Raw genomic sequence first — 7923 nt, 5'->3', positions numbered from 1 at the left:
GTGCGCGCGCGCGTGTGTGTGTGTTAATTTTAAGGTGAGATTTTCCAATGTTCCTTGTACATGATTTATTGTGAGTTGTGCATCTATTGCATGGCATTGTCCATAAGGGGAGAATGTGTTGATGTAAGTTTATTGTTCCGTTATTTTGTTAGAATGTATATGTATTTGAGGTTTAAAAAGTATGGTTTTATTCATAGTTAATATGGTAAGCGCGGAGAGCATAGTTTACTGTGGTTCGCGCTATATAAGCTGTCATTATTATTGTCATTACTATTATCATTATTATTGATTTTTGCAGTGGATCAATCAATCTCTGTAAAACAAAACAAAAATACTCACAAAACGAAGACGTCCAACCGAAGACAGGATTGCTGAAATAATGTTGGTAGTCGTCTTTGGGAATGCGAGAGAACTTCTATGGTTCCCAAGATCCACTCTTTTGTTCTGCTTGGAAACAAACATTGATTTACCGATTTCAGATTGTCTTGAAAGACTTGTCTTGTACTTTGTCTTAAAAGCGCACACTAATAATTCATTTGTAGTCACGTACAGTACCGCACGCACTCAGAGAAGCACGTTCGCAGAAAACGGACACTTAACACTTAACTGAGAAACACGGACTGACGCATGGAGCCAGAAACGCACTCACGCACTTAGGTCAACTTCCGTTCTAAACAAGCACGCACAAGAGTCGAACGTATTTTATGTGACTTGTTTTAACAGACGGCTAATGCATTCTGGCAGTTGTTCACATGCATCTGAACTCGTCGAGTTCCACTGTAAGTTTCTCTGAACGACGCAGAAGCATTTATTCATTATCTAGAGTTCCAACACTCTCAGTCCTTTTAAAGTTCCGCAAAAACCAGGATGATTTTGTGTGTAAAAAGATCGCTTGAACGAACAAAACGTTCTCTATTCCATCGGTCTGAGAGTCTTTGAAGTGCACAAAAAAACATAAAGCAACAAGAATACAAAGATGAAAACAAATGCGTTGTTGGATATTTATTTTCAATTCGGATCGTACAATTACATGCGGTACAAGCAGACTAAAGCAGCCGAAAGCCAAACTCCAAGCGTATGAGGGTGTAGACAATATAAGTCTCATATATATATGTTTAGAAAAAAATAGTTTACCCTGCTCATTGAGACAGCCATATTAGTTCGATCTTCGAGAGTGGTGCATGCTGGGCATTTAAATTTATTTTTATTTTTTTCATTAATTTGTTTTATATACACTGAGCATTTACAGGAACAGCAAGAATTCTTAGCGTGCCCATTCGATAATATAATTATATGCGTAAACCAGGGATGTTGCTTTGATTTTTTTCTTCGGCAACATTGCTGAATTCTGCCCAAACTCCTGCAAATTCGCCAATTGTCTCTCACTGTGTGTGTGTGTGTGTGTGTGTGTGTGTGTGTGTGTGTGTGTGTGTGTGTGTGTGTGTGTGCGTGTGCATGCGTGCGTGCGTGCGTGTGTGTGTGCATGCGTACGTGTGTCATTGTTTCTGTGTCTGTCTGTCTGTCTGTGTTTGTGTCTGTGTTTTTCTTTGTATGCGTGAGCGTGTTTGTCCTTGTGTTTGGATGCTTGTTCTCTCATCCACGGAGAGTCACGAGTGTGTTGACTTTGACAGCTCGACTCTTAGAGTCACATATTGAACGTGCCTGCGACTTTCTTTTCGTTCCTTTGATATTCCTTTCTAGTTGAAATCGCGCATTAAGAGCCAATAATATGCCTCAGTCGCAATCTCCTTCAAAGCAGTAACCAAACATTTCACATCTTTGCTTGCCCTTAACGGTTTTACCGTGAGGGCGTTAAACAACATTTCTCATCAATTCACATCTTTATTTGTGCTAAAAAAACACACTCCCGATTAAGAGCTTACATTCCTTTCTTGTTTGCAATCCCACATTAAGAGACAATGACTGAGTCCCAATTACGCTCTTTGAACACAGTAGCCAACATTTCACATATTTGTTTGTGCCCTAGGAATTCAAGATAAAAGCGGTTCAACACTTTGGGTTGGGTTTGAATCTACACGAGAGTGACGCAGCGAGGTAAGTGATGTTTAACATCATCACACCTTCTCGTAGAAGCTCCTCTGGCTTTTAAGTAATATCAAACAATATCACATCTTTTCCTGAAAGCATCTTGGGCAACTTTACTTGCAGCGGTAAACAACAGCGAGCAAATTCCTCCTCCTTCTCCTCCCCCTCCTCCTTCTCCTCCTCCTCCGAAGTCTTCTTCGCCGCTTCTGTGTCTTTGAACCGTGTCTTCGTGTATATAATCGTGCTTGGTTTTCAGAGATTGAGGATTCCTTCCCGAGTTACGAGCCGTGTTGTATGTGACCGTTCAAGTCCTCAAAGAATTCGTTGTTCTCTAGCTTTTTCGTTTAAATTAACCAAAACAGCGATATTGTGGAAAAGTCGACATATTCAGAGTTAATTCTTAGCAGTTCTACATGCTAACCTCTTTCTTGCATAGTGAATCGTCATTTCCATTCGTACAAAGATGGACGCGTTCATGATTATGTTCTTGGCATGCGCACTTTGTACTCATATGACTGCTGTTTCCTGCCAAACCGAAATGGTGAAATCTTCACACTTCAACAAATGCAAGAAGGGAGATGGAGTATTCCAGGTGATCTATCTCTGTGCCTCTTTTTGTCTGTATCTGTCTCTCTCTCTTTCTCTCTCTCTTTCTCTCTCTTTCTTTCTCTCTCTCTCTCTCTCTCTCTCTCTCTCTCTCTCTCTATCTCTGTCTCTGTCTGTCTCTTTCTTTCTTTCTTTCTCTGTCTCTCTTTCTTTCTCTCTCTCTTTCTCTCTCTCTCTCTCTCTCTCTTTCTTTCTCTCTCTCTCTATCTCTCTTTTTCTTTCTCTCTCTCTCTCTTTCTCTCTCTCTTTTTGTCTGGTTTAAACAGTGTTTATTCAACAATTCATAGGTATTTGAACATGATACATGTTAAGGATCAACAACAAGCTCAAGCTTATGGTGGTGACCCTAACGGAAGAATTTAACATATGGATTACGATAACTTGCGACGAGACTTCGACAAGTACTTTTTAAACCAAAACAAACGAGAAACAAACAAAATGTGCAAACATACATTATATATACATATTTGACAAAAAGCAAAGGCATAATGGAGACAGGACACGACAATAGAATGGACAAAGAATATAAAAGGGAAAGAGAGAGAGGAAAGGAGAGGGAGAGAGAGAGAGAGTAAGCGAGAGAGAGAGAGAGAGAGAGAGAGAGAGAGAGAGAGAGAGAGAGAGAGAGAGAGAGAGAGAGAGAGAGATCAAATCAAATCAAATCAAATCAAACTTTATTTTTCGAGGGTTGTGGCATAAGCAATACAACGAGCTTTTTTTCAACCAGCCCTCGCCCAGAGAGGGGACTAATCTAATCACATATTTACACAGATATTAACGTAGAAAAAAAGGTAGAGAAAAACAACAACATATGACGTCAGACGGCATAAATAAATCCCTGCGCCTTGAATATGTGCGCGATATAAATTGCATAAAATAAAAATAAAAAAATAAAAAAATAAATCCCTGCGCTTAGAACTGTACCCACGGAATACGCGCGATATAAGCCTCATATTGATTGATTGAAGAGAGAGAGAGAGAGAGAGAGAGAGAGAGAGAGAGAGAGAGAGAGAGAGAGAGAGAGAGAGAGAGAGAGAGAGAGAGAGAGAGAGAGAGAGAGAGAGAGAGAGAGAGAGAGAGACGTGAGACATTTTATTGATTAAACACACAAGGTTTATTTCAACGGGGTGTGGGGAGGGGGGGTCAGTAATACATGCCGTGTGATTGTATTTATGGACAATCACCCGGTTTTATCTCTTTCTCTCTAACATATACTCACACGAACGCACGCACGCTCTCACTCTCTCTCTCACTCTCTTTCTCTTAAACCTAAAGACATATCCAGCGCATGAATTAACAATATGGATAGGTGCAACGACAAACAAGTTTACAGTGCTAACATACATTATCGGCTTTCAATCATGCTCTATCGTTCCACGGCACAAACTCTCTCTCTCTCTCTCTCTCTCTCTCTCTCTCTCTCTCTCTCTCTCTCTCTCTCTCTCTCTCTCTCTCTCTCTCTCTCTCTCTCTCTCTCTCTCTCTCTCTCCCTCTCTCTCTTTCTAACATACAAACATTTCCAGCGCAAAAATCAACAATTTGAATAGGTACAACAACACAAGTGTACTACACCAGCATACATTATTTGCAATCAAACCTGCTCTAACATTCCACGAGAGAGAGAGAGAGAGAGAGAGAGAGAGAGAGAGAGAGAGAGAGAGAGAGAGAGAGAGAGAGAGAGAGAGAGAGTCTGTCTGTCTCTCTGTCTCCCTCTCTCCGGTGTAACTTTATACTGTAAGCATTGCAAAGTAAAGGTCAATCAATCAATCAAACTTCGGGTGTTTGTTCTGGCAAGGGCACAGTGTAAGGTTAGGTTTGGTATTGGGATTGCAAAGATCAATTATTTAATCAAACTTTCTCCCGTTGTTAGGGGGACGTCTGTATTTACTTGCCCCAATAATGAGCTGCATGTTGAAAAAAAAAATGAAAAAAAAAAAGACAAACGGAAATAAAGAAATAAAGAAAGAAGAAGCTTCTAGCTTATATATATACAGGATAGTTGTTAAAGGCAGAGTCCTTCCCGTGTGAACCAATCATAATGGAAGGGCGCTGGTTCTGTGCGACGCTTAGTTTTCGAGATAGGTGTGACTGACGAAGAACAGGAAGTCACATTCCAAATAAGCACGACTATGTTGTTGCAGGTGGAAGCCGCTGAGATTGCATTTCTTCGGGAGGTTTCCGCAAAAATAGATATTACACGATTTGCGCGAAACAGTTGAGAAGCAGACGATCTCTGAAATCTCTGTTCGTCTCGTGATAACGTTATTTTGTATGATAACGATTCACTTTCAAACTAAAGTATACAATTTGGTGTGTTAGTGGTAATTGTAATTCAATCAAGTTTGCGTTTTAATAAAACAGATCCTGTGATTGGTCAGAATGCCCCAACTCATTAAAAAATACCGGTGACTAATTGTCGATAGCCACTCGCTAAAAAATCCAATAGAGTCAACTAGTCTCGGTTAGCTTTGAGGGTCATTTTACAAGTAGGAAATATGAAGGCCAACGAAATACGGAGACCATAAGGTATGCGAAGTGATGACGTCGAATACGTGACGTAAGTTGATGCATGAATTCTTCCGGACTACGTCAGTCAATTCCAAAGATCGCTTTTGTGATGAAAAGAATTTGTTTTAGAGTTTGGAAATTGCTGTCCAGAAACCCGTCAATAAAGAAGGGAAAATGTGTGTGAAAGAAAACAAAACAGGAGCAGAGTGATACAATAGGAATACAGAGACATATTTCTTGGGACTTGACCCTTGCAGGTAGGTGGACTGAAGCTAGTGTGTGAACAGAACAGAACCAATACACCACCAAACAGTTCCGACGTTTACATGGAACAAAGAAGGAAAATCACGTGACCGCACAGACGCCTCTCATTGGCCGCGTCATTTTTTCGAGGAAACAAATCGTCTGCAACACAGCTTTGCGTATGTTCTGCGACTGACGAGTCAGACACTTGTGTTTATTTTGTTGTTTTGTCGATGTAAATTCAGCGATTATCGATTTTAACAATGGCATGTCACTGCCCGATGATTGATTGTGACAACGGAAGCTACCGTCTTCAAAATGGAAAGCTAAACTTTGCAAAATTCACCAGGTTCCACACGAGTCTGTGCTGTTCATGCCAACCACCGTTCAGGTAAGCGCAACACTGTAACAGTTATTTTATTGCCTGACATTCATGCGATTTATTGTTTTTTTCTGCAAATTCCATAGCATGATTACAAAACCGTTTAGCTAGACCTGCATTTATACAGCTTTGAACGTTCAAAAACTGCACACCGGCATTGCATGAAATACTTGTTTGAATCTGCCGTGCATGAGATCAAAAAATGTGGCTCACTTTCTGTGTCAGTGTGTTTCCGTTTCTTGTTTTTTTGTTTTACTTCATGTTGTTAGAGCATGGCTGTGATTAAAAAGCAATAAAAAAATTGCTTTGTAGAGCCATAAATTGTTAAATCTGATATGCATCTGTCTGTTTTCAACAGCTTGCATCCGCATCCAACACACAAGAAGAACCCAGCACAAGCTTTTTTTTCACCTGCAAGGGTTTGTTCTCAACACTTTCTTGATGGCACACCAACTGCAGAGAACTCTTTCCCAACACAAAACTTGGGATACCCTGGATTTCAACACAGAGTAAGTTTTTTTTTTTAAATAACTTTCTTGTTATATTTTGTGTGTGTACGCAGTAAAGAAGATGGGAAGGTGTTGAATGTATTTGTTCACACATGCTGTTCCTAGTATCACTATGATGTGTTTGTGCCTTACAGCTTGAGTGATTTAATTGACTTTTCGTCTGTTCGTGTGTTTTGAAATGTGAACAAGAATGAATATCAATATATATGAGGCTTATGAATGTGGGAAGCCAAGCTAAGTTTTATGTGGGTGGTTTGTTTCCAGAGTGCGATTTGATCAACATTAGGAGAGCTCTCCATAGAAGCCAAAGGAACAAAAACAAGTGTACCGGGGAATTCACAGGGGGAGCTATGTATTGCACTGAAAATGACTACAGTGGGTCCAAATGACCACCTTTATAAGTTGAAGTTGGGGGCATTGAACCCAAACGGACAACATATGTGGAGAACCCTGCATGAAGATGTAATACTACCATAAATACTGACAGAATGAACCCTGTTTGGCAATGTTTCAGACAGCAAGAGTGCTGATAGACATACCCCGACCAGAGCACCGGCTAGACAGAAGAAAATGGGCAATGCGAGATCTGGAATTCCAGTTTGAGACGTGCCAGGCCCAAGGATCATCAAGGGAGAGGAATGGTGCAGCTAGTTGATTGCCAGAAAAGTGTGACTCTAGCCCTGAACAAGACCCATTCACAACAGAAACATTTCTGGGTGCTCTTGTTTTTGCTTATTTGTTGATAGTTTTTTTTGTATAAGCAGATGCCAACTTAATGCACATCCGTTATGCGCAATCTTATTGCAATGATTAAGCTGACTAAGGAGAACAATAGACTGATGTTCAAACTACAGATTGCAAACATGGCTAAGAAAAAGAACGCAGACAGGAAAAATCCATGGTTATTCAGAAATCTGATTTCTCGCAGAACATATCATATTGCACTGGTATAGCCACGACCAGTCTCTTACAATTAATTCATGGTTTTAGTGTCACCCTTTGCAACAAGAAGATGGCAGGAAAAAGTCAAAAATTCTAAAAAGACAAGAATTTTTAGCGATCAACCAATGAGTATTGACCCTAAACGTTATAGTATAGATGAGATGTTCAGTTATGCAACAGAGACGAGGATTAGACCTTCAGGATCTAGCCTATCGGTTTCGCTAATATAGGTAGAATAAAGTACATGTCACCAGAGTGGCCAAGAGCAACCTTAAACAATTTACTGGTTTGTTTTCATTTGTTTGAATGTTTCTCTCTTCTTCCTGCGCACAGTCTTCTCTCCATAATTTTCATGTCCCCTGTGCATACCATAACATGTTCTGAGGAAAAATGTTTGTTTGGCTCACTTTCTGTGTGTGTCTTTATTGATGTTTGTATGATGCAATGAGTGTGTCAGAACAAAATCTGAGTTCTCGTACTTTGAAAGGGAGAATGAGAGACAAGACAAAGCATTACAGCACAAAGTCAAACATATCAGCACTTGCAAACAAAATGCACACAATACAGTCAGCTCAAAAAACTTTACTTATGTTGATAAACGTTATCACTAGCAGCAGATCAAATCTGATGACTTCATCCACTTGGCAATGTGAACATATTGGGAAGAAAGATATATCTAGTTTTATA

General features: G+C 40.0%; 1 protein-coding gene and 1 long non-coding RNA gene across 2 annotated transcripts in view; one reads left to right on the top strand and one right to left on the bottom strand.

Moving 5' to 3' along the window:
- LOC138948779 (uncharacterized) overlaps positions 1–555 on the bottom strand; it is an 8018-nt gene extending 7463 nt beyond the window's left edge. Inside the window, exon 1 of the mRNA XM_070320392.1 lies at positions 340–555. The gene's annotated coding sequence lies outside the window, so the exon portion shown is untranslated. The remainder of the gene's footprint in view (positions 1–339) is intronic.
- A 4905-nt stretch (positions 556–5460) lies between these two features.
- Positions 5461–7889, top strand: LOC138948755 (uncharacterized). Its single transcript, XR_011450075.1, has 3 exons — positions 5461–5794; positions 6144–6294; positions 6809–7889. It is a non-coding gene; the product is annotated as an uncharacterized lncRNA (long non-coding RNA).
- Positions 7890–7923: the final 34 nt, after the last annotated feature.

This window comes from Littorina saxatilis, linkage group LG15 (assembly GCF_037325665.1).
Source record: "Littorina saxatilis isolate snail1 linkage group LG15, US_GU_Lsax_2.0, whole genome shotgun sequence".
NCBI classification, from domain to species: Eukaryota; Metazoa; Mollusca; class Gastropoda; order Littorinimorpha; family Littorinidae; genus Littorina; species Littorina saxatilis.
The sequence above is the reverse complement of the archived record's forward strand: the minus strand, read 5'-3'. Positions and strand labels throughout refer to the sequence as shown.